The sequence below is a fragment of the Neopsephotus bourkii genome, unplaced genomic scaffold (assembly GCF_033783945.1).
Source record: "Neopsephotus bourkii isolate Nb327-2 ecotype Australia unplaced genomic scaffold, CSIRO-AGI_Nbou_v1 NB_936, whole genome shotgun sequence".
NCBI classification, from domain to species: Eukaryota; Metazoa; Chordata; class Aves; order Psittaciformes; family Psittacidae; genus Neopsephotus; species Neopsephotus bourkii.
In genome coordinates this window covers 3,020,615-3,048,362 of record NW_026901430.1, presented here as the reverse complement: position 1 = coordinate 3,048,362, position 27,748 = coordinate 3,020,615, and positions in this window count along the sequence as shown.

Below are 27,748 nucleotides of genomic sequence, written 5' to 3'. Positions count from 1 at the left end.
TCATATTCAGTTGAACGAATCCTTTGCACATTGGGTTAAAGTCCCATCTCTTGAAAGCAGGAGATAAAAATTATTTTTTTCTGTCTATCATGTGATATGGCTGTGTTTGGAAAGCTGCATGGTCTGCATTCTGTCCAGGGAAAAGTGATATAAATAATAGACCGGAGAGCTAGTTTTGCTGCATATGCATGATAATGTTGAGAATTATGAGCAGTTTCTATTTTTCGTTTATGTTCCCTGCTATCCCAAATGTATCAGAAAATATTGTAACTAAACAAGCAGCCTTGTTCTCTGTGGTCGCATGGTACCTTCAAAGTATAAAAGTATTTTTCTTGATCTTGAGTTTTGAAACCTTGATACCATTTTAGTAGCCTTTAGAAATATAGCTATTGGAGAGACCTTTCAAATTTTACAGTGATTTACAAGCATTTTCCTTCAGACAGGACTATCATTTGTAATAGTTTGCACTTTGCCCATGATTAAGAACTCAGGAATCCATCTGAATTTGTGTATTGTTCTCTCTTGGGAATTTTCTGTCATTATAATCTCTAAAAGACTGCTTTTGTCTTTATGCAACACCTCCAACAGATCTATGAATTTCGTTTAGATGTTCAGGGCTTTTGAGTATCATTTCCCATAACGTACCCTTATACAAATTTCTGTGCTTTATACTGGAAGTAAATACCACCCACATGAGCAGCTCAAGGTATTTTCTGTCTTCAGTTGCAATGTGTGAAAAACAAGACCTCATGCTATAATGATTATGTATTTGAAACTATAATGTTAGATTTTGATTTACAGTAGACAACTGCCAACATCCATGTTACCATAGTCATATAATGTAACAAATATTTATTGGCCAATCAAGTATTTAAAGCTTTTTAGCTCCTGTATTCCTACTTAATTTGGGGTATTTTAATAAAATTTATTGAATAGCTTTTCACTAATCTTTCAGAAACCCTGCCTGAAATATTCCTCTTAGACTCTGGTTTTCCCTTTGCTTTATTTGACATTACTGAAGTAGATTAATTCCAGTTCTACATCTTGGAAAACTCCTAGATAAAAATAAAAGTAAAAACATGGAAAATTCCATTGCACTGCAAAACAATTACAGTAAGATAAGCAGGTGTGAGCTCGAAGCACATACACCTGCAAACGTGCATTTAAGAGACACGCGTTTCCTCACTACCTGATTTAGATAGCTGGATCGCAGCCAAGTGTTCTTTCCTTGAGTCCTTATGTTTCTGATATTTTATATTTATATAATCAGATCACATTGGAAGCTGTTATTTTAAAGGCAGGAGCTACCTTAAACACACTACTTGTAAGCTGTGGTGATTTGCTGTACATTGGTTCTTGCTGTGGTACCTACACTCTGAGGAGAAATATTAATTGCAGCATTAGTCATAGTGAAATTCAGTGCTTTTATACTTGATGTTGCTGAGCAAATAAAGTAAAGCAAAATTATGTTACAGTAACCATTAATCCTGCGTTATCCTGTAGTAAATGTGGGTTGTTTTCTAGCTGTGTTTTAAAGAGCAGATGTCTATTTACATAATGTTAAGATTTAGTTAGGGTTTGAGAAAGGGAAATTACATCTTTGTTTTACAGTGTGACTAATATATTTGTAAAGGATTAGATAAAACAATCCAAGGCAGTCAATGATTTACACCTTCTAACCAATTCTTTGTACTTGAAACAATATCATGAATGTAAAACAGTATAGCTAATTTTCAGTGGAGTGCCTACAGGTGTACCTCATCTATAGCAGAATAGTCTCTGAGCATCCTTGGGAAGTAAGATCATCTTATTAAGGATTTTATTCTCTTACTAGCCGATTTGCACGCTGTTGAGCTCCCTTCCATATGTTAACTCAGAACTGGAGGTGATAACAATATCCAATATAGCCAGTATATGGCGGCAACTTCAGCCTGAACCCAAGTTTCAGTGACTATTTCTAAATCCTACCCAAAGAACTGGATTTTTTCCATGTCTTCATGCACATACTTTTCTTACATGTAATTTTTCTTTTCCTATGTCATAGTGCAGCTACAGCTGGTTTTCAATTGTAATTTTGTTGTCTGTGGAGTGTGCCTTGCCTCTGTAGCAATATTCAGTCACACAAGTCATAAAAAGCTTAATTCCTGAGTTCCAAAGATGGGAGGAACAGAGTCACTGAGAGGCTCAGGACAGCAACGAGCACATGCATTGTTTTGCATAAGAAAATCCTGGTACTTCTCTCTGCAGAAAATGTGTCCTTTATAAAAGTGAATTTTATGTCAGAACTAAAACCCATTTGTGACATTTACCTGGTCTGCCTAAAAATAATTAAAGTCTCTCAATCCTGCTCTGTTTTCTGCCCTTGCAGTTCAATCTGCCTTAGCATCTCAGTCTCTGCACCTGGTCAAGTTGTCACTATTATACATCTAATACTAATCTTTCTACTTAAGCTTGGAATTTGAATCCGTGATACAAATCCTTGTAAGCTGTTTCCTTTACTTGGTCCTAAGCTGATTTTTTAACCTGGAGCACTTCTTCAGCAGAGTTATTTGCTCTGTTGTTTGTATAGAATGTTTCCTGATATAAGGGTTTTCAACTCATCATTTTCTTTCTACCAAGTGTCTGATGTGCCTATTATGTTAATACCATCATTTAAAACCAGGTATTCAGAATCACATCTCTCTTTTTTAGATTTCTTGCATTAGTGTAGAAGTACACACACAAACACTGTTCAGTTACCTAGGCCCTACCTGTGTAAAACAAGTAAGCACAGTTTATTGTAAGAGGGTTTGGGGTTTTTTTTTAGCATAGAGGTTAAACCTGTGTGCCATCAGAAGTTAAAACTCCTTGCAGCTGAATTATTTTGTGCCTATTTTGGTTTGCTGTTTGTCTCATAACAGTTAGGATTTCATGAAGAGTAGACGATAGAGGGTTACATGTGCATAGAAGATGACAGTATGTGCTCACCTGGTGAACAGTTGGTTGCAAAATGACTGTTAATAACTAGCATGACCTTCAGCACCGACACTCCACTTCAACATTGTTTTAACTGATCTACTGTACTAGAAAAGCAAAATAAAGTGAAAATGACATTCAACCATATCAGGAAAGCAAGGAAAAAGTAAACACATTCAGCTGTGTCACAGATTTGGTCTGCTCTAAATGCTCTCTTGCATGTGCTCCCAACGGGTCAGGAACACTGCGTGTTAGCTTCATGTTTCTCTTCGATTTATCATAAATAAATACAAGTCTGACAGAGGAGGATTTTGTTAAAATAGTAATAGTAAAACAGAGTTGTCTGACAAGGGTTTTTAAATGCATACAGGTTTTTAAATGCATACAGGTTTTTAAATGCACACAAAAAAGAAGAAAAATGCCTACCAAGTAGAGCAAAATCCTTTCTTCGTAATTTCATTAGGTTATTCTAATATTTTTGTCTAGTCCTACAATGACTGGAAAACATTTCTCATTTGACAAGCATAGAATATATTTTCTAATTGATAAAAGCTGGTTTTAAATTAAAAGAAGACATTATTTATTTTGATGTAGCAACAAAACCCAGAAAAATTCTTGGATCAAAAATCATGCTAACCTTCCTTACATATATAATCTGTGTAATAAGAAGAGGGAAATTAAACCTGCACATAAACACATTCTTTAATTTAAATAGTCTTTATTCTATTTATCTTCTAACATTTAAATTATAATCAATATGTTTAATTTCCATAACTTGTTTACTGATTTTTACTTTAAATGCCATAGAGTTACAGCATTATGGTGAATTCTTGCAATGGAAGCACTCATTTAAGTACTTTATAAACATCGGTTAAAAAAAAAGAATATTTTTCTTCTTTTCCAAAGCTGCATTGCCAAACCCTTTGTTTTTAAAATCTATTGTTCATAAACTGTATTTGTAGAGTAGGTCGTCATATAAAAAGAGCATATTAGCCTAAATAGATTTCACTGTAAGCTTGGACACGGTTCCTCGTGAATTAGACCTTTGAACAGATTTAGGCCATATAAATGTTGATGTTGGTATGACTATGTGCAAATGCAGTTGTCTGTAAATAAATTAGGTTTTGGACTTTTTTCTGCTACATAGTAGTAGGCAGATGTCAATCAGTATGTAATTAAAAGAGCTATAGATATTTTCATTAATAACATGGATATTTTTATTAATATATCTAATAATTATGGTTAATTAGTAGAAACTAACTGCATCAAAACTGCACCTGATAGTTGTGCACAATTTTGAAGAACGAAAAACAGGGAATCAGGAATTGTCATAAGCATTTCCCCCTGAGAATAGTTATCCTTTTTTGATATTCAGAACTTTGGAAGGGTCTTAAGAGTTTTTGTATTGGATATGGGTCTCTGGATAATAGAGGAAACTGATGCAGTGTTCTCAAACACATATTGTACAGGTTTATTACATTGTCTTTTCCTTCTGCTTCATGGCTAAGAATGGTTTTAAAATCTGTTCCTTCTATTGTCATTACCATATATTAAATTTCTCTCTTTTTCTCCACTGGTATTAATAGAAATTCATGCTTTGATTGAAATATTCTGAATGATCTACTGCCACTCACATATATTAACACTGCAGTAGTCATCTTCTAAATCTTTAGCTTTTGTCTTCCAAATCACATTCCTGAAAATCAGGCTGCTTCAGTCTGATTATTTTAACAGTTTACATTTCAGAGCTTGTTCTGCACAATACCCTCTTTGCATATAAAGATTCAGGTTTCTGTGCTTCAAAACAAGAAAATGTACGAGTTCTACATAACACTCTCATTTGAGCTCTTCTTCTTCCCAACTTATTTGATGTTCCATATCCTGAAGAGCAAACTTGCGATTAACAATATACATACAGTAGTATGTACATAACTATATGTGTATTTATATGCACAGATGCATGAGCTTCATTTCAAGCTCCTCTTCAAAAATACTGAATTATTATTCCAACAGAACACTGCTTCAGTTTTAATGAGGTCATCTGCTATGTCATTTCATTACTATATGCCTATAAGTGAAATAAGGTGCTCATTCATCTTTTTTATTCTTATTTTTTTATCGTTAGCATTCTTATCTCTTCGGGCACTGTGGCATATATTCAGTAAAACAATAATGATGACTTTCTGTCCATGTTCTGCTATTATGCTCATCTTAGTCCAATTTAAAAACCTTCAATAACACATTAATAAGTGTTTCTGTCATGTTTACTCCATCATCTTCAGGACAGGAATGTAGGTGGTTGCAGCAGAATGTAGTCTTCTGGTAGCTCATGGATAAGAATGTGGGACAAAGCATCACTGTATTTTTCCTTCCACTTATAGTATGTGTTGATGAGGCTTAACTGATGTGGTGACCACTGGTTCTCAAGTGTGTTGTCCTTTTAGGACACCTTTAAAAAAAACTCTGAAACACAAGTGAGTTTTACTTGTACTGCAGAAACTTCTTCTCTGCAACAGAAAAATAACTGCCAGCAGGCTGAAGCTTGCAGGTTGCTTTTTTTATTTCTTTATCTTAAGAGGTTTAGGGAAAATAGATTTTAATTTCTTAATAAAATACAAATAAAAAATCCCCAAGATACAGGATAAGCTTGCTCTGTTTGCAGTAGCCTGTCTTAATCAATAGGATGCTATGTCATGCTGCATGCTATACTATTTGGTATTTTCCAGTAGCAGAAAATTCTGGATGGATTTTATTGCTGCTGTTTGACAGATGAGTAAGAAAGATTAAAGACTGAGGTCACATCTTCATCCACCAGAAAAGGGATCATCTGGCCAAGATGCGATAGCAATATTATAATTCATATTCATAATGTAAAATGGAATGTGGGCATCATTCTGTGATTAGTGTATCAAGGAAATAGTCTGCACCTAGGGGACTGTTTCTTAATGGTACAGGTCATTAAATCCTTCCAGGATAGACTCACCTCGAAACAGTTCCATTTTGGGACTCATATCCTTGCCAGTTTTGCAAGCCTGACGTGTCTTTAAGTCTCATTGTTGTTAGCACCATAAAATACTGAACAGATTCAGTTAATTCAGAATAGTTCAGAATTCATGATCCAGCCATGGTAGTGCAGGATGAGATCTAAACATCCTGACAGATGTATTAGGGTGTAGTGAAAGACTGCAGTCTTGAAAAAAGAGGTTGCCTAAAAACTACAAAAATACAGAGGTGGAGGAAAAGTTTTCAAAAGCCTCATATTGAGTTAAGTGCTTAAGTATTGCTTGCAAACACAAGTTACTTATCTAAGAGTGTCTGCCATTAAAACCACACCTGAATTTGGTGTCTGAGTGACATTTTAAACATTACTTTTAACCTCCATGCATAATTTAGTCAAAAGTACTCAAGAGAAGCTAACATTTTTATAATGTGGTGAAGATTTTATTCATACAGGCACAATGTTCATTTTGATTCTATCACATTCTTCACCTTGTTCTAGAAAAATGTTCTCTTTCATATATATATATAGTACTCATATTATGATATCTGCAACCTACTCACAGTTACCCAATCTAAACTGCTTCATTTGCATTTTTAGTTTTACCTGAAAAAAACTGTTTCCATGTGTGACAAGTGATCTATCTTAATAATTATCTCTTCAGTATTTCTTACAGTGAATAATCAACTTGATTCAATTAAACGTAGTTCAGGTAAAACTAACAGGCCTGCAAAGGTGGTATTTTAAAATAATTTTTTAAATGTTTTTATCCATTTAGATAGCCAAAAATGCATTTAATCCCACCAATTCTTGTATAAAATAAATTCCATTCTATCCATCTCTAAATTTTTATATGTTTTCCTATTGAAATTCAGCTCTTCATGTGTTTTGACCTTTTCAAGAAAGCCTGCTTCATTGTGAATTGTGGGTGCATTAGGAAGGTAAACACATTCAGTACTTGTTATTCAATGAGTTTGGATTTAGGAAGTCATTGTCAATAGGTTAATCCTTTTGAACAGACAGTCTCTTTGGCTAAGAGGCATCTTAAACAAACAAAGGTTTTACCAAAATGCTAATTTCTCAGGCTTTCTGTCAATTGTCAAAGAACAAATCTCAGAGGAGATCTTAAAATTGGTTATTTCTAGTTTAAATTCACTTCATGTCAGCACAGTTTCAAAAAGAACTTCTGTATACCGAAGTCCAGTCACAGACTATTTGTTACTTCGCTCAAGAAGTCTTTTAAACCTAGGATTTTCTTGGAGTGTTCTATGAGGATGTGGTTTCAACAAATATTTATAAATACCATTAATAGCAAGGATACTGAATTTAGCAGCAGATTGGCTGGGCACTTTAGAGAAAAAGAGCATAACACCTGTCTGATTAAATGTCAAGTGTCTCCTGAACTGCACATCACCTATTTACCAACTTGATATGTTTTAAACACAGAAGTAGAAATAAGAGATTCTGAAAGAATTGTAATAAAATAGCTACTTAACTTGCAACAATTATGTGGGCAGAAGTTCAGCAATAAATAAGGGGAGGCTGCACATAGAACTTTTATTTCACCTGTTATGGGTGCTCTTTTGTTGTTTCACAGTCTTCCTACAGGTCCTATATCTCTTTATTTCTACTTCAGAAATGACAGACAATAGGACTATAGAGGAAAATGTCCATCTTAATGCAAGAGCCCTCCTGAAATACAAGGTTTCAGAAATGGCTTTAAATTCCTAGGACCAACAATCCATTGAAACACAATAGGTTGAGTCAGAGCCATGGGAGACCAAAATTACAGTGAAGATACTCTTCACTGCACCTCTTTTGAGGCATTTTTCTCCATGACATACATCTCAGTGATGCCGCCCCCCCCCCCCCGTAAATTTCAGTTTCTGTTCAATTTCAGGATGAAGTCCTGAAATTCCGCCCCTCCGTGTAAGCATATTTCCCCCCGTTTCAGTTACGACATACATCTTGTCCAGAAAACGAGAGTCAGTAGGAATATTTAGATTTACTTGCATGAAAGGTGTTTTGATCACGTTGAGTTCTTATCTAATCTATACCTTTTGTATGAAACATCCTATTTTAAATGAAGTGTGCAAAAAGTACTTCAACAGTAAAAAAAGAGCTTTCCCCTTAAAAATTGCAGTACTTTAATACTTACAAATTGTTTAAAATGAGTAATGTTTGAATCATAAGATATGTATGTATTATGAAGTTTATGACTAATAATGCTTCATTAAGATATACTAAATATTAGAATTGTATGTATCATCTGGTCAGCAGATAAAGAGCAGTTCCTCCTTCAGCAAACTCCCACAGGCTGAAGGCAAACTGGAATAAAGTCAGGTGATATTTGCTGCAGATGCGATCTCTTGCTTTTTGTCAGTCTTCATGATTTATGTTTTTCTGGACTGTGCTTTCCAGATTGACATTTAAATTTTGGTTTTTTAGTCTACTTTGTATTTGTGCGCACATTTAATTTTTTAGTAAATAGAACTCCATAGAGTACAGCTGTCTGAATGCTAAATGATTGGCTAATTTGGGGGATAATTACATGAATTCAGCTGGAACTAGAATGTGCCTGTTCAAAAGTTAAAGTGTGTACTTGTAACTGCTTTGCAGAATTTGGAACCACTTAACATGAGAATGATCAAGAAGTTGCCAGTGCTTCTGGGAATGAAACTATGCTTTGTTTTACTTCTAAAAATACTTTCACATGCCGATCGATGGAATTTAAAAATGATACCTGGGTGTGTTTTTCTTCCCGTGGAATTTTTCACAGCGTGGATTGACATTGTTCCATTGTGTCAGCAGGGAAGATAGTTTTAAATAAAAAAAAAAAAAAAAAAATCACATTTTTGGAAACTGGTCTCTAGGCAGTTCAAATGACTGTCTAAAGAAAGGCTCTTTTGCAAAGTCTTGAAAAGCATTTAACTTCTATCTATAATAGAATACAGTAAATAATATTTGCTCCACAGCCAGTGGCCTTCTGCTCTGCTATTTTGTAATGAATTTATTTCACAGTTTTTTCTGGGGATTAATTATTGCAAATTCATTAGCAACTCCCTTCAGTAAAGCTGAAGCCTGTACTGATTATATTCCTCCTTCTCTATCATCTGCCTCTCAACTGTGCATTTGATAATTTTCATAGTCTTTTGGTTTTCTAAGCCATGCAGGAAATACTTGCACAAGAAAGTAAAAGGTCAGTCCCAAAGCTGGCCAGCTGAATGCTGGTCTAACTTTTAGATGGGGTGGATGAGGGAAGCATAAACTGAGGTTTTCTTTGTCCTCAAAACTGCTTTCCTCAAGCAGGCATTTGTTAACAGCCCTTATAGCAGCAGGTTATGTTCAAAATGTTCTTCTAGTAAAAGCAACAATAGCAGTAGATACATCAATTGCATTAGGTCTGTAAAAAGTGGGAATAATGTGAACACAGTAATAGGCATGCCAAGACTCTGAGGGACGGGAATACCATCTTGTTGTGGTTTAAACCCAGACAGACAGCTCATTCACTCGCTCCCCCACCCTTTTCCTCTCTCTTTCTTTCCTCCCTCCCTGCTCCCCACGGGATGGGGAGGAAAATCGAAAGAATGCAACGCCCATGGGTTGAGATAAGAACAGTTTAGTAACTAAGGTATAACACAAATCACTGCTGCTAATGATAAAGGAAATAACAAGGGAAGAGAATACGATACCACCTGCCGAAAACGAGTCTGACCCAGCAGACCCCCTGTCCTTCTGGGTAACTCCCAATTACCTCCACAGGCATGACGTGCTGCGGTATGGAATACCTCTTTGGTCAGTTTGAGTCAGGTGTCCTGTCTCTGCTTCCTCCCCACTTCCCCTCCTCCCTGTCAGAGCATGAGGCTCACAAAGTCCTTGGTCAGGGTATACATTACTGAGCAACAACTAAAAACATCGGTGTTACCAACGCTGTTCTCAGGCTGAAAGTCAAAAGACAGCACTGCACCAGCTACCAAGGAGGAGAAAAAATGACTGCTACTGCTAAACCCAGGACACATCTGAAGGAAATAATAGGGCCACTCAAGATACTAGCTCATCTGGAGGAAAGGGGAGGAAACAAACACAATTTTATTATCTATTTATTTTTTTATTTTAAATTTGCACAAGCAGGTAGTATTTTGAAGTGTATTTAGTTTGTATTTGTTTGTATTGCATGAATTCAGTACCTCTGACAGAACAAAGAGACAGGAGAAAATCAATGGCTAGTTGTTTTAAATGTATGAATTTCTGAGTGTGTTTAGATAGTAATCTGGTATTTGCTCTGCTTGTATTCTGTTTATTAACCGGAACAGTGCTCTTGTGATCAAGTATCACTTTTGAGATCAGGCACTGCACATTCTCACAGATTTAGTACAAGCATAAGTACACTGTGACAAAAAAAAAATATTATGTAAATACCTGGTTAGGGTTTGGACAAGTTTGTGGAGGACTGTCTCCTGTGGGAGGGGCCCCACGCCTGAATGGGGGAAGAGTGTGAGGAGGAAGGAGCAGCAGAGACAATCATACTGGCATAGTTTTAATATGAGATGATAAGTATCTGAGTGTTTTGTTCCAGGCTTTACGCTTGTAAACAAATGTATTACTCAGTATGCATAACATCAGTATTTCATCATAAATATCAAAAACTATACTGGTAAATATGCTGAGTGCAGTAAACAGAAGCGAAGTCTTGATGTGAGTACAATTCTGTATCTACATGCAACCAAAATAATAACAGGTATTGGTTACACTCGCAATTAAGTCATTTGGCACTAAAATCCACAGAAGCTGTTTAAGTATCTTGGCATCCCAGAAGCACTGGTTTTTATCTAGCTTTTTAAAGCTAGATCAGCCTGTATATGGTAAGGCATAGCTGCAACAGGAGCATTACAGACAGATTTCTTGTGCCTAACATTTTGTGTTTACCAGTAAAAATATATGTTTGTATCTATCAGTACTTGCAACCACCCTACTAAACATGATGATTGCAATAGCAGAATCCTACTTGTTTTGGTGTGGGCTCTCATACAGTTGTGTGTAATTCTAAAAATTCTGAACAACTCCCTTGTGTTTTGTTCAGCTCCCATCCCTATCCAAAGTTCTGCGTGCTGCATGGGTAACTTTACATAACCACGCCATAATCTGATTTATTTTGGTAATAGTGAAGACACGACAGCATGAACATCAGCCCAAGCTAACGGTTTCTGTAAGTACTTTAGTTTCTTGGTATGTTCAAGGTTGCTCTTGCTACACCTTCACAGCTCTTGTTATCTAATCTAAGTTGCATATGTCTACCATGCTGTTGACAAGTCTCCTGAAAGTATTGGAATCATACCAAGAACTTAAAATAATCTCAAGCTAGCAAATGAAAAATTATTCTTTAAAGTTAAGTTTTCATGATTCACTTTCACTGCATTGCTTTTGATCTTCTCAGGTAAAGACCATATGTAACAGGCAAGGTATATTTGAAGCTTGAATATTTTGACAGGTATTTCTGTTGACTTTTGAAAGGTTGGATCTAGAAAATCATTAAAAAAGCAAGGAATCAAGGTGAGAAATATTTTTATTTCCACCTTTCAAAATTATATGGAGATAGAGAAGGTATTTTTACTTAAAATTGAAGATAATTGGGATATCAGGAACACTACAACATTTAAACCCAGACTGAGATTAATTTTTATTTTCAGTCAATTATTTAAAGGTTTCATCTGTTCAGTTTTGGGCCTAATCTTTTCTAGAAGGCACAGAAATGATTTCCCATGTGTGATTTGTCCTCCCTGATCATTGAGAAAAAGAAATAGTTTCTGTCCTGTCAGGACAGTTGTATTAATAGATTCCAATGTATTTTATGACAGTATTTAATGCAATATATGGTTTGTTGTATTTCGAGGAACAGCATAGAAACAACTTGTGCAGAGGAAGGCAGCTGAGCTAGACAGGGATCCCTGCAGAGAATTCCAGACTGGAACAAAGGCTTTTTGTCATATTCTTTGACAGATGCATTCCCCTGTACAACTGTTCAGTATTTTTTGAGGAACTGAATATATCTGCCACGAATCACCTGACTGCAGTACAAGGACACTCAGTTTATATCTGCACTAAGATATAAACCTCTGCCCAACACATAATTAAACACCTTGTTTTAAAAATGTCAGTTATATAAATAAAAATAAATACTGGGCAATTTTACAATTAGGTCTTTCCTTAAAGACACAGTATGATGACATGATCAGCTCTTCATTTAATGGTTTGAAAAGTCTAATAAATATGCTTCAGTGATGCCAGCCTTGCTTGCTTCCTTGTTCTTTCACTTTTGTCCGGTCTTTTTAGTGATCTAAAAATACTGCCATATGCAGATTCCTACATGTGATATTATTTTGCAGATGCCATATCATGCAGATGCCATAAATCATATGCCAGCTTTGTCAGAATTACTCAGTTCTTGTCAGTGAATTTCAGTGAAGGTTTAAAGCTGGTTTGGGAACACTTTTTTAGTAAAGCTCAAACATCTACAATATTATGTGCACGTTTTGTCTTAGGATGTGCTTGTATTCACCCCGATCTGTCAAACATGAATGCATAGTTTAGCCTTTACTTCTTCAAATCCTGAGAAAGCAGAATAGACTGAAGCAGGTGGTGCTTTAGTCATGTGGTTAAGGTTTAGTTAGGAAAGCATAATTAAAATAGTTGGAAATAGTTTTAATGATGATCTAAATCCAGAAGGAAGACTTGATAAATCCTTCCATTTTAGCAGTGAATCCAACTATTTGATGATTCCTGCAGGGAGAAACATATTTGAAACAAAGAAATCTACTCTCTCCTTAAATACCTGTGCAGATGGATATGTGCCTCTTAAATGGACAGAGTTTAAAAGAGAGAGACAGAAAAGAGACCTGCTGTTCATCCTGAAAGCTGTGGTGTACAGCCACTTCTCCCATATTTGACACTTTGTAAAGAAGATTATAATGATTGCAGTCATTAGCAACACAGTTGAGTGCATGTTGCAGTTTTGATGATATTGATACTGTATGACCTGAATGAGAATAGTGACATTTAATTCAGGTGCACTTGAAAAGATAAATTATTTAACCCCTTAGAGTTCTTAGCAGAGAAATGCTCATAACTTACAAGATGCTCCTTCAAAGAAGTGGCAAAGCTATTTCTTTTTGATTCCTCCATCATTTTTGATTCTTCAGTGTAAAAGATCTTTTTAACTATAAATTAATAAACTGTGTTTTATGAAAGGCAATATTTCAGAAAGTGGAATGGTAAACAGCACCACCATAAAGAATTTTCTTATTGACTTATGAGAGCAACACAGTACTCAGTTGGCAAGGGGCTAATGCTGTTGAAATTGAATCAGTCTTCATTATTGTTGCAAGGAAAAGTGCTATAACTGTAATAAATCTGAATGTCCATGAACACTATTTACTATATAAATGTTTACTAAATAAAGATGGAAGTAAACCCAAAAAAGTGGAGGATTGCTCTAGTGAAAACTGATCCTTTATATAAGTAATTACTGGTCATTACTGTGGCATATATTTTACCCTGTATTTCCTTGGAGAAAAAGGGAAGGCAAAAGATTCTGAAAGCCTGGTTTTCTGCAGAAGCTCTGTTGAATATTCTGACAAAGGATCCATGAGTATTTGCTCAACTGGGAGAGTTTCTGAATAGATATTTTGTTAGTTACAGTTGTTTGAGCTTTCTAGGAGCTAATCACTTTTGAGAGGGCAAGACGGGGCACGTGAAAGGACTAGATTGTCCATCAGCATTTTCAAAAGTGCTAAGAGGCCCCTAGAGAGATGACATTTGGCTTTTTAAAACGCAGTTCATGTGTTATCACCAATCTGATGACATACTGCCCCTAGAAACATGAACAAGGTTTGCAAGATACGCTGCAAGGTAAAAATACATTGTCAGAACTTAACCAGGCTTGGAATGATATCAAGTACAGATGTGCTCTTGAAGGATCCTTCTTAAAATCAGTCACAGTTAATTTGACGTTCTTAAAGTTGTTTCCGATATCTGCTCTGAGAGGCATGTCTGTATTTCACCCTGGAGCATTTTCAAGGTGATTTAGACTGTTAAAAAGACGCAGCATAAGAGAGGTGGTTAATTATGGCTAAGTGCATGAACGAAGTGTGATATAAAGTAATACAGTTAATAAAAGGATGGTGACTAGCACAATAATAATAGCAGTATAAGTTTGTGATCCATATCCAGTAGACTTCAGATATGGTTGATAAATATCCTAAATTAGTTTTCTAATTAATTGTTTGGAAACAAAATATTTTCGTTTTACTTTCCTACTACTTTTGCTTGATTGCCAGGCTTTCATTTCAATTCCATGTTTCCACTTTCCTGCTCTATTTCATCTTCGCAATAATTGCTTCTGCTTCTTTTCCTTTTGCTGCCCATCTGTAATTTTACAGTGCAGCTGGTCCTCAGCTCTCATAACACACAGTGTATCCACTTACTTAACAAATGCCACCAATCCCTTGCGTTGTCAGTCCTTAGGCAGTGTTTTTAACTGGATATCAGCTTCCCGAATTATTCTCACACCATCTGCTTGTTGAATATTTTTCAGAGTTCATGTTTCTGGTTTTTTTCAGTTATTCTTTAAACTGAGACGTTCTGCAAAGGTAACATTTCTCTTTTGCTGTGATGTTATCAAAGAGTTGATTTTTTTCACTACCTGTTAGATTCTACTCTTAAGTAGTCCATAGCACTGATGCTCAGTAACTCAGTCTGGCAAAGCAGATTGTGTCTACTGTGCTGTTTCAGAAGACAAAATTCATTTGTTTTTCATAGAAGGGCCAAATGCTATTTGCAGCCCTGAAAATGTACTCTTTGCTTTTCTCTGTTGTTTGTCTAATCTGCAGATTTTAACCCAAGTATCACCCTACTGCGTGGGATGACATGGAGATAGCAGTAGATTTATTTAACCTTACTGTATTTCTTGTATTGTTAATGGTATTCCTGAGATATATAAATGTTTTCATATTTACTCTATCCCTTTAAATCTGTTACATCTGTGTAGTGAATCCACCTATATCCCACCTTCACCACATTCTCAGTCTGCACAGAAGCTTTGTGAGGAGGAACCCCAGGTGACCTGTAGCACGTGTACTAGTGGTATTTTTGCCACAGAATACGTCCATGCACAGTCAGACGTGAGCCTGGAGGTGCCACAAAGCTCCTGCAACCCCCATGTGTAGTATTGGAGTAGTGCTGGGAAGTTGTCACCTGGTTTTCAGTAAGTAAAGATCCTAATTTTACCAAGTTGAATAATAGCTTGTTGCTTGATAGGAGAATTTTATATTATTTTCAGTTATTACTGTCTGTGTAATTTGTGCTTGCTGATCAGATAAGACAAATACTTGCAGGTGCTGTAAAAAAAAACCAACACACCTCTATCGTCTGTCAGCTATGAAAATCGTGGCAGAGTGAGATATACATGTACCAGTCTACAAGCCTGAGTGGGCTTTAGTGGTTTGTGGATTGGTTAGCTCTCTGTATAATGCTATGTCAGGAGCAATTTTTCATTCTCATCTCAGCTTTTCTGCTCTCCTCTGCACATGTAGCTTGGTTACCATGTCCATGTAACAGGTTATCAGTGCTCACACATGGAAACACTTCGTGGTCGTTAGGAAGGGTGGAATCACCAGAAATTGAAATAATTCTGCCTTGTCTTGGTTGAGTAGTCATTTTGAGATCTAATACTTTCTCCCAACAGAGGGATATAACTCTTCGAGTTCCGGTGCAAGTTCCCACACTCAGGATCCATTTTGCACAGATGCTTCGTTGTAATGGATCATAAACTTCTAAATTTCTGTGAACTTGCTTTTTCGTGAGCTCGTGAATACAGAAATCTTGATATGCAATACCAGGGATAGTTCACAAAGACATTTATCCCATTCTGAATTATCATCCTTGTGGCCATCTTCATTTTCTCCATCTTATCCTTTGAAAGTAAATACCTATATGCATTTTCAGCCATGAGAATATTGTTCCCCTGTACAAAGAAACAAATAAAAAGAACCGAACATTTTTTAGGGATCATAACTTAGCTTCCTCAAGTTTTCTGTGTGGGTGGTAGTTCCCCATTTTGGTAGGGAAAATCAAGCAATATTTCTTTATTTTAGGAGTATTAGTTTCTTAAGGCTTTGCAAAACTGAGTCTTCTGATTTTATGAAACGTGCTTCTTAACAGGCATCAGATTCTTGGCCTTTCCTTGTCATGCAAAAGGAGCCTGAGGCTGTGAATTCATGTTCCAGTCCCTTCAACTCTGCCCATGGAATGGAAGAGATGCATTGCAGAGAAAGGGTCGCAGCTTATCTCCTTCCGCTGTGGCTAGAATAAGCTAAGCAGCCTCTTGCCCGATGGTTTTGCAAAAAGCTGATGACTCCAAATGGAATATACAGAAGTTTTATATGCAACCTCATTTAACAAGGAAAAGACTTTGATTCCTTACAGTAACAAACATTGTTTTTCTCCTGATTGCATAAACCTTGTGTGAACCCTGGGTCCAAGTTGCTTTGTTCATCTTTAAAAAATGTGATATAGTTGTATAGGGCCATGAGGGAGCTCCTTAGGAGGATGTGCAGTCAAAAGTCATTGAACAGGTTAATTGCCTGCACTTATCTCTTAAAACAAAGATGTAATGCTTAGATTAAACCCTTTTATAACATTTAATTCTTCACAAAGATACTAGAGCTTTTAGTTTCCAAATGTACTAGGGCCATGAGACTTTATGGCCTAAGAAAATTAAAGTGTCATGTCTAGTAATTGTCTGTTTATTTTTATCTCTGTAAGCTGTAAATATGCAAAATCTGTGTAAATTATAAAATATAAGACCAAATTGCTTTCATTTTTTCCCTCCTAAAGGTATTCCAAACTCTACAAACTCATTCATTGTGTCAAAAGAAAAAAGGGTTGGTACCCATTGCCATTCCAATTGTTATTCCTGATATGTTGCCGAATTTGATTTAAAATTGTAGGTTGCTATTATTCCATTCTTCTTTTCTTGAAAGTTATAGTCCTGATCTAAATTCAGTTCAATTTAAAGCTAATTCTTACCATAGGCATCCTTTCTTATTCTTGAAAAGGGAATGTTTTCCTCCCTTGTTGTCGAGCTCTAACCCAAACTAGCAACTAAGGCTCACACAGCTGCTCATTCACTCCCCCTGGCAGTGGTATGAGGGAGAGAGCTGAAGGATTAAAAGTGAGAACCCGTGTTGAGGTAAAGACGGTTTAATATGCAAAGCAAAAGCCATGCACACAAATAAAACCAAACAAGGAATTCATTCACCACTGCCCATGGTCTCTCAGGTATTGCCATCCCCAGGACAGCAGGGCTCTATTACACATGACAGTGACTTGGAAAGTCAAACACCATCACTCCCAACATCTACCCTCTCCCCATTTCCTCCTTCTTCCCCTAGTTTTGTCTGCTGAGCATGACACCCTATGGTACTGGATATCCCTGGGATCAACCAGGGTCAGCTGTTCTGCTGTGCCCCCTCCCAACTTCTAGTGCACCCCCAGCCTCCTCACTGAGGGGTGGAGAGCAGAAAAGGAAAGCAAGTGCTGTTCAGCAATCGGTAGAACATCCCCGTGTTACCAGTAGATTCCAGCAGAATTCCAAACCATTGTCCCATACTAGTTTCTGCGATGACAGTTACCCCAGCCAAAACCAGCACACTGGTAGAAAGCAGTGGGTGTAAAACTGAACTTCAGTTTTGAAAGACAGAAATGAGCTGAAATGTTAGTCATTATTTTCTCAATAATATTATCTGTTACTAATACTCCCAAGGAACTAAATCATGGAATAATATACTTTATTGTATTTTCTAAAAGCGATTACTTGTTAGCTTGCAGGGTAGTTTTCCCATAAGTCACTCAATATCAGTATGTTAATTCATCTGCAAAATCAAGGGTTAAATACTAGTGTACTTAAAATGGAATCTGATTACTTAACTTAGTGAATGCAGTGGGCTTTGAGCTGCAAAGAACAAACTTTAAAAACTGAGGTATCCTTTTTTTTTTTTTTAATTATAAAGCCTAATGTTTGAGTCTAAAACTAGGTATTTTAAGAAAGCTGTTGGATATAGAAGGATGAGCCCTCAAAGACCTGAATTACTTGTATTTGCATCCTGCATTTTCTTAAGAGAAATGGAAGTTCAGAATTTAACCTCCAATTTTAATGTGGTAAAAAGATAACAGAAGCATCATGTCTAGACTACTTTTCGTCTTCTAAGTGCCATGTATTGGCAGTGCTGTTCAAGTTGTGCATGAGTTACAATATCCTGAAGGCTTTCAATTGATTTTAACATTTTAATACATTCTAGGAGCACTTTTCATTTTTTTTTTAGACTTTTGGCATAACCAGTTTTCTTTGAATTATTATACAACAAACAGCTACTGGCAGGTAAATTATTCAGAAGAAATTAAGCGGTACCAGAGAATTTAAAAAGACCTTTTGGCTTGTTTTGTTGTAAATTTGCAAAAGTAATGCAACTGTGGGTTTGGAAATGAAGTTCGAATACTAATGCATTATTTACTCTCCTGTTGTTTGATGAAACTTTTTCTTTGTATCTCTTCCTAAGACTTTCTCAGAGTACTAAGCTCATTCAAAATAGTGGAGTCTCATCACTTGTACAAAAACAAAAAAAAAAAGAAAAAGAGAAAAAAGAGATGAAATATTTAAATGGATGGAAAGAAGTTAAGAACTCATTTTGTTTATTTTTTGTTGACTATAGGTTTGTTTCTTTTTTGTCATTCTGCCAGTGCATTGTAGTGCAAACCATTGTTCTTCTTTGCTTAGGAAGGATATTATTAATTTGTATTTACTGTATTTACTGTTACTTAAGGACACAGTTTGCCTTGTGCTGTACATCCACAGGATACAGCTCATAACAGTGCTCTGTTTACTAAAAGAAAGATGCAGTGTGTCTGTGTGTGGGCACATGCATACACACTGGTGCCTGTACACACGCACACCAAGCATGATATTGGCTTTTTCTGTTAGCGGTATAACTAAAAAGGTGCAGCTGAAGAGACTGCCTGAGACCTTAAGACCCTGAAAGAGACAGCTCAAGACCCTAATTTTAAAGGTGTTGGGGCTTTAAGTCATCACTGCTTGTTCCCAGGCTTGTCTAGGCTCTCACATGTGTTTCACTTGCTAGAACTGCTGAATCACCTACTGTGGCTGGGGTATTTGGCTTGTCTGCTTTACTAATAAATGGAGGTAACGTGTACTGTTAAATACATTCTTTTTTAATTTATTTTTAATATTAAAAGGGCTAGGAACGTAATTCAGAAAGAAGCAGAAGACTGAGAACTTGAAGATGGCTCTATTCTCTCATTCTTCCCTGCTCACCCTCAGTTAAAGCTAAAATGAATCTTTTGGAAGTTGTTTGCTTGGGCCAAATCCACAGTTTTCAGCAACATCAACCCCTTTCCCCTTCTTTCACCCCTGTTTTCGCTACAGTACTAACATTTGCAAAGTTCTTGATTAAATTACACCCCCAGTGATTGTCCTCACAGCCTACCCCAGCTATCTTGGGCTTAATGCAGGTTAGACTTTGCTCTTACGCTTGAAGATTACTTTGGGACAGTTATTTTGGGCTGCAGCAACCATACTGAAGGCCAGAAACTAATACTGAAGTGCAGTCTTTAAGTTTCTCATGTTGTGTACCTCTGCCTGCGTGTGGTTTTTGAAGGAGAGGAGGTTTTCCCATTCCGTTGTCCAGTGTGTTGCCATGTATGACCTGAGCAGTTTTTGTTGGGCTGATGCTGCTATAAAACACCATCTATGTCTGAGAAAGCGTTTCTTGTGTCCTGTCCCAGTGCCCTTTCAATGGGATCACACTGCCTCTTAGGAGCTGAGTGAGACACTAAACAGGTATTGAAAGATTTTAGTTTCAGGCATGGTTGATGGAATTGAAAGTTGTGAATGTGTAAGTGAAAAGAATGATGCTTATGAAATATAAAAATATTTTGATTTGATAAGGTACTTTTTAAGGGTTGGAGTATTAGCATTACAGTTACCTCTTAGTTCTCTGCTAAAAAAGCAAGGTGAACTGCCAATACCCTATATGAAATTAACCGACAAAGCACCATATTAGAAATTTGACAAGATGTTTTACTCACTTGTTTCTAAAGCAAATGGATGTCAGGCTCTTGAGTTAAAATGCAAGAGCTCTACGTAAATAGCTCCTTATCCCATCATCAGTCCAGGAAGAACAGTATCTCTCCTTGTAGTGGCGAGTAGCTTGAAGAAAAAAATAAGAACCCGCAAAATGATATAGAACGTGTCGTTTTCCTGAATGCTCTTTTACAGGGTGATCAAGAGGCTTTCATTTAGTGAATACATTTGCTCACTCAGTTTTGGAGAGTCGCCCTTCATTTATTCTTTCCCTTTGGAAGTACTTTCGAGTGCAAATTACTGCTATCAGAAGCCTTGAACTGAGAGGCTATTATTCTCCGTGCTCAGATTAAATTAATTTTGAACAGTTTAATGCAGCATGTCCGAGCTGCAAGTCCAAGTGGTGTCAAATCTATTTCTCTGCTTTTTTAAGCTGCACCTTCAAGGGCAGTATGATTCATGGCAAATGTGTTCTTCTAATGTCTTTTGCTAAGCATTATTATTTTCTTTCATTTGCAAGTCATGAGGCTAAAATGTTAACTGTTTTCCTCCTAAAATTATATAAGGAATGCACACTTACACATGAGCCTGGTTTTCTGAAAGCTTATTATATTTGCTTTCTATACTTCAGGTAAAGTTAAAATAGTAATGATAAAAGACTATTTGAAAATGATATCTAATAGTGAAATACGGAGACACTACAGTACTGTGCAACAACATTGTATTAGAAAGGAATTGTCTTGATCAGGTTCTCTGCAATAAAAGTAAGAGGTTTTTGATGACTGGCTATGTAACTCTATTTGTGTATTTGCCAAGGTGCAAAAACAAAGTGTGACATCAATCTGTGTATCTTTTCTCTTCAAGCTGAAGCATTCTACTGTCTCTCCACTGCTTCCTATTTCTAAAGTGTCATTGAAAGGCGGTAATGAAGCTTTCCACATGTTTTTGAACCCTAAATGGTCAAAGGAATGGCAATCAGTTTTGCACAGCTTAGAAGTGGAGAATTTGTGATGCTGACAGATCCTATGTACTTTCTGTGAAAGGTACTTGATGCCCAAATGAATTTACAAATCCAGATTTCAAGACTCATTCTCTAGTTTAGCGGCTGCTGTTTGTGTTTCCCATATCGCACTCTTGGATATTATTGTACTCTGATATTTAGGTAATTCAGTACTTTCTGATGTATTTCAATACTTTTCCAACATCACATTGACATATGGTGTCCCTATTTTTACTTCATCTTGCATGTCAAGTATATGTCATGTTGTTGCTTTCATGATCGTATGTGTCTTTGAAATTTTTATGATATTTTTATGATGAAGTATGTATTTGCATATCCTATTTAAATAGCTACTTGTCTACTGGCTTGCCTCTCTGTAAAATGGGCTCTATACACAATTAGATTATGAACATGAGAAGAGTATGATCATCTGACAGCTAAAGTCACCTGTATCATAAGGGACATAGTGATGTCTCCTGTAGTAACTGCAAAAAAGGGAATATGTCATTCTACCTGAAAACAACAGCTTTTTTGAAGAGTGCTTAGGATGGATTTCTCTTGAGAACTCATATTGAATTTTTATGGGTTGGAAGATGACAACTTTCACACTGAACAATTGAGAACCAAAATGCAACAAGGATTCTATGATTCTATCAGGAGAAAGAATCTGTTATGTACAACACGCAGTATAAATTGCCAAAATCTGGTTCTACATTCACTGCCTAAGGAATAGTTATTTACCTGACCTCTGTCCCATTAAAAATATTTATTTTAATGGATTACATCCCCAGCATTACATTGCTTATGGGATGTACATTCACTCAAGTTAATGATCCTGTGGCTTCATTTTTTGAGATAACAGTTGTGTATTTAATTTTCACTAGCTTAGCTTGTTGAGTTGAAAATCTAGATCAGGAGTCTTTCTGCTGTTTTCATAAGGTTTCATTTCAGTAAGCTGTTTCTTATCCATTAAGTCTTGGGTTAAATAGTTCTCTGTGTGTATTTTTTTATATATAGCTAGAATATTTGCAGACTTGTACAAGGATATCCTAGGCAAGGATAAACTATGCAACAGGCATCATTGCCATTCAGTCTTTTTAGCTACTACATATTTTGTTTACATATTAGGATGAATAGTAGCTTCAAAATACCACAATCATCATAATATAAGAACATCTGGGATATCACTTCTTTACTTTGTGGTTTGTGTTTTGTTTTTTTTTCCACTTCTATCCCTGTGGTGTCTAATTTATCTTAGAATTATTTTTTTTTTGAAAGAGGTTATGTGAGGAATTGAACCAAGAGCACATCAACAATCAATCTGTTCTGTTTTCAGCTTTAGATGCAAAGTTGAAATCCTAGCTAATTTGGCAGGATCATGAACAAGAAAATTTATAAGGGTACCTTTTGTATCGCAAGTGCAGGGGAAAGTGGTGTGCATCATACAGGATCAAGGATTTGTTGGTTGAGAAAGAACATTGTAGTGAGAGATCTGTTGCTGACAGAAGGTAAATTTAAGGCACAGCATAGTGAAGAGAAAGCATGTCATACTTGTGAGAGAGTAACTGAGAATAGGACCAAAGTACCAATATCCTGGTAAGATCTTCCATATTCATAATTTTAAAGAAAAAGAGAAAAATAAAATGGGGCAGCAATATGGAAAAATACATCAGTGCTTATCACGGAGAGGTATCAAAGAAGTAGCAGAAACTGCAGCATTGATACAGTAAAATAAGGTAATGGATAACAAGCATTGGATGTACCTAATAATTAGGAAATTGTATAGGCAAAATGCATAAATAAGTTTTAATGGGTATGTATTTTGTGGGAAATTTATGTGGATTCATCTGGGCATGTCAACTGAAACACATTTTAACTTATGTGCAATGCCAAAGTGCTCAGTCTGTGGGATGTACTATAGTAATTTTTATCAAAGGGGCTGGGGACTTTTTTGCCATTGAGGAATGCTGTCCCACTGATGCTGTCATCAATTCAAAGAGAGAAGACTACTGAGCAGGACCTGTGTATCATAACACATCTAATTTCGTTCTCTGTGCACTACTGTTCAGTAATATCAGATAGTCTTGATTTTTCCCTTTCTGTGTTCAGTGCTGCTGTTATTCCCTACCCTCCTGGTGTAGATATTCCCTTTTAATAGAAACCAAGCATTTGTTAGAAAACCCCAACAGAGTGGTACTACTGATCCTTCCAGGATGAGAGGATTTTGTATTCCGGACAATCCTGTCTGCCGCTCTTTCTTTAGATTGTCAAAATACAAGAAAAATCAAGCCAAACGTCTGTTTCTCTTTTTACCTCTCATGTGATATAAAAGGATTTTAGATATCTCAAAAAGAAAAAAAATGTTTATTCTCCCTTTGTGAAGATTAGATGCTTTTTCCTTGGACAGCTATTACAAAGCCAAGACTGGGATCTTTCAAAGTTTATAAATTAGTGTTGACAAATGAGATTTCTTTTTCTCAAGGTCCAGGGCATTATATCATCTCTTGTGAATTTATTAGAAGATGGCATAGCTTATCTATATATACTAAACACTCACTTTTTCTTCCCTCTTGAAAATATGACCGAGTAAAACCACAGCCTGGTTTAAAAAACAGATCGAGAGTTTGTATTTCACTTCACAGAGGTTCTGCTCCAATTTCTGTTGGAGACACTGGGCACAGTCCGTTGATTTAGTAATAGTAGTAAAATACGGAGACTCACACCACACACATAATCCACTCTCCAAAGTCTTCTGCCTGGATTCCAACCTTACTACTTTTTTTTTTTGCTTGTCTTTCATATAAAATCTAAGACTTCTGTGTAATACCAAAACTAATGGCATATGTAATGCTCTGAATAAATTTATGTCATCAAACTTTTTATTATCATAGTGTTACCACAGTTACTGGATTACTCTGAAATAGATGGTGGTAAAGGGTTTTTATAATTTATGATTATGCTGCTTTCAGCTCATATCTTCACAAGAGAAGTCCTCTTGAAAAAAATTAAGCATATCCTTTGCTGAATGCATAGGTATCCCTTAAAATATGGTTTGCTAACAGTACACAGTTTTCTTCAGTCATTTTTATTACAAAGATTTGATTTATCATTGCCCAAAGGTTTGTGTAAGTCACAATGGCTCTATGCTGTGAAAGCCTTTTAAGAAGTGTTTTGGGATGGCTCCAAACAGTGGGTTTTTTTGATTATTATTTTTATTTCTGAAATCTTTGATAAACAGGAGATGAGATCATCTGACACGAAACCAGGCAGAGATACTACATACAGGTGTAGCAGCATTTTTATATTATTTTAAAGAGAGGGAGAATACAGTAGGTCAAGGTATCTGAATAAAGAAGTGAAACTGATTATAGACTCAGGCACAAAATAAAACAAATCTCAGAAACATATGCAGATTAAGAGTTAGCATTTCTCTAATCTTGTTAGAGGCACCTATCCACCTGGTTATGAGAGATGGATTATATGTCATTTTTTTGTGTCTTAATAGTCAAATAACATCCAGTGTATATTTTTCTTATTCCACCAGGATTTTTGAGATTCCCTTTTTAAAACTTGTCTATCCAGCTAAAAACTTTCTAGCATTTAAAAGAATTTATGTCTTTTTACGATCATGACCAAACAACACCTATTGCTCCAAAGTCCATCTCTTCATTCACTGCTCAGTTGCCTCACTTTTTAGTGCTTCCCTGAAAGCACAAGAGCAAATGCGTCCGTGGCCTATAGTGAAGTCCGTCCATGTCACAAACCAGATACTAGAATAAATTTATGGGATGGAGACAGGTTCATCTGTGCAAATATCAGTGCAAGATGTGTTCAAAAACCAACTACAAGGAGAGTCTGTATTTTCATGATACTGTATAATTCTCGCACCGTTAATATGGTGGGAGTCTGATTTATAGCAGCAATTTTCATAGGCATTTTTGAGCTCTGTGCCATTTTAAAAGGTTTGGTCTCTAGGAACAGCATAATGAAATCACTGATAAGATCAGAAAATCTGTAACAAGATAAACAGAGTTCTCATTCTTCTTCCTGTCGCTAACAGTGTGGAAAATATTTTTGTTGCCCTCCTCATCAACCTGCTCTCATCTCACAGGGGGTATATTTGGCATCTGCAAAAGCTGTGTGCCAAGCCTGAGAAAGCATTTTTCATATGTTAGTAACTAGGTCTAGTGCTGACTGTGTGAGAGCTAAGACACTCAATTATGTAAATCATATGTGATTTGTGAGGAATTTAGTCACTGTTGCATGCCCAAGACCACAGTTTTTCACAAAATTCCTCATGAGCTCAACTTACAAGGTCATGTGAGAGCAGTTAATCATGGGAAGAGATTGTTTCTGATGCTAATATTTGAGCAGAAATGTGCAACCGAGTCTTTATAGCCACCAATGTCCCCTTTACAATTTACTTAAAGACTGAAGTTTGTTCTAGCATGAACTTGAAGCCAACATTTATTTTGGTACTCTGGCACAGATACCAAGAAGGCCAAAGAGTGAAAAACCATAGCAAATATAAAAATTGCATCAATAGAAAATAGTCAAGATGACATAAAATGGCATAACAGGTATCTTAACTAATACTTCCCTTCATAGCACGGTTGAGGGAGCCCAGGGAAACTATGGCTCAGCATAAGTGGGGATAAATTGAATTTCAGAACACGGAGGCACCAGGGGCTGGGCATCTTATTCTGCTGCAAAGAGTTGATTGTTTGGATTGTGATTTTGGAGAGAAACACTCCTGAGATCTTCAAATCCTAGAAAGATGACCTCAGTAGAATGCTGATCAGGCTCACTTGCCAGGACAGTCCTCCTGTCCCCAGCTCCGGAATTATCCTGGGACATGCTCAGTCTGTGTTAGAAATTAAATTATCTTCAGGGCACTTTACAGTTCAAAAGTAGAGATCTGAGGGGCTGATTGAAGACACTGTGGTATGGTTTCAGAGTGAAGCCTATGGCTTGCAGGGACTGTGGTTCTGGAGTGGTGACTTGGAGGAAAACAGGGAAGGAGCAGAAATGCCTGTATGGTAATGCAGTAGGAGCAGGTGAAAAAATAGCTGAACAAACTGCTGCTCAGCTCCTAGGTATATGCTGGGCAGAAGGAAGGTGGTTTGATTAGAACAGCTGCTTACAGAATTACTTGCTTCTTGAGACATCTTCTTTTGAGTAAATCCCATTCTAGTTATCTCTCAACCTCTTTCATGGGTAGAATAAAATCACTTAAACTCAGAAGCAGTAAAATTATTGGAATCACTTTTTTTTTTCTTTCCCTCAAATTAGCTAGCTGATTTACTGCAACCCTGGTTTCTTGATGCTTAATTGATTGTGTTACCAAGCAAGATTTTGACTTGTTCAACGCTAGTTTCAGTGTTGGCTAAAAACCCCTCAAACTCGAATGAAAATGTATTAAAGGTTTAAGTTCTGATATCCAAGAAATTGTTGAAAGTAAAGATACGCCAAGGTATTTTTAAATACCAGTAATGTATTGTGATCTTAGATGTTGAGAGAATTATGATTACACGAGCTTAAAATACATTTGGAATCACATACTTACTGCAGGTAGTTGCTTTTACTCTTTCCTCTCCAGAATACAACTAAAAGTTCAAATTTTTTTTATAGTTTTTGGTTTCTTTCTTTTATTCTGAGAAACAACATTTAGAATGATATAAATAAAGGCAAGAAAATCTTGTCTTCTTAAAATGTGAATCTCCCTTTCCCTGAAGTACATTCAGGTCTTTTTATTAAAATGTTTTTCACATTAGCCTGTTGAATATAAATGGCTCAGTCCCTTCTGCTCTATTTGAATTGATGACCATATCTCAACAGTGTAGCACCAACACAATCGTTTCATATCAAAGATTGCTATGGGGAGCAAATTCAAAGCATAGTTAAATAATGGAACACTTTGCAACATACAGTCTTTCTCTGTTATCTTACTCACCTCAGTACCTGCCTGAAAATGGATTTTCATCTGAGGTGAATGTCTTGATATAATTTTCTTGCTAGCCTGGTTGCTCTACACTAATTGTCCTGATGCAGACTTTGGTGGGAAAAATGCAGCTTTGCACACTGACTGGAAGGACCTGCTTCTTGCATCTGAAACCTTATATGGGAAACCTGAAATAAAAACCCTGTTGTCCACTGAAGACCAAAAGTCATCAGTGGAATGAATCATGGTTTTGCAGTTTAAAGAAACAATGCAAATGTCATCAGCTTTGTTTAGTTCTGGTCTTGTATAGAAAGAGGTATGAGAAGTTTGTCTAAAAAGTTAATCATTCTTCCAGCTGAAAACATTATTTTCTGCTTTGTTAATTTTTTCCGAGGGTAAATCCTCCTGTCGGGCTTAATACTGGACTACCAGTAGTCCTTAGAAAATTTTGACTTGTTTCTAGAAGATGTCAGGATATAATAGGGTATGTGTTGGGAGATGGGGGAGGGAGGGGTGGCTTAGTCACAATTTTTAATTTCCCTTAATACGGTGAATGACAGAATAGGAAATGGGAGACAAATACGAAGGCAGGCCTGACTGAACATGACATTCAGAAAAATGTACCTAGGTACTGCAAGAATGAACCCAAATTGACTTTTGTCACTTTTTTTCAGCTTTAAAAAGGAATGTAAATGAGAACCT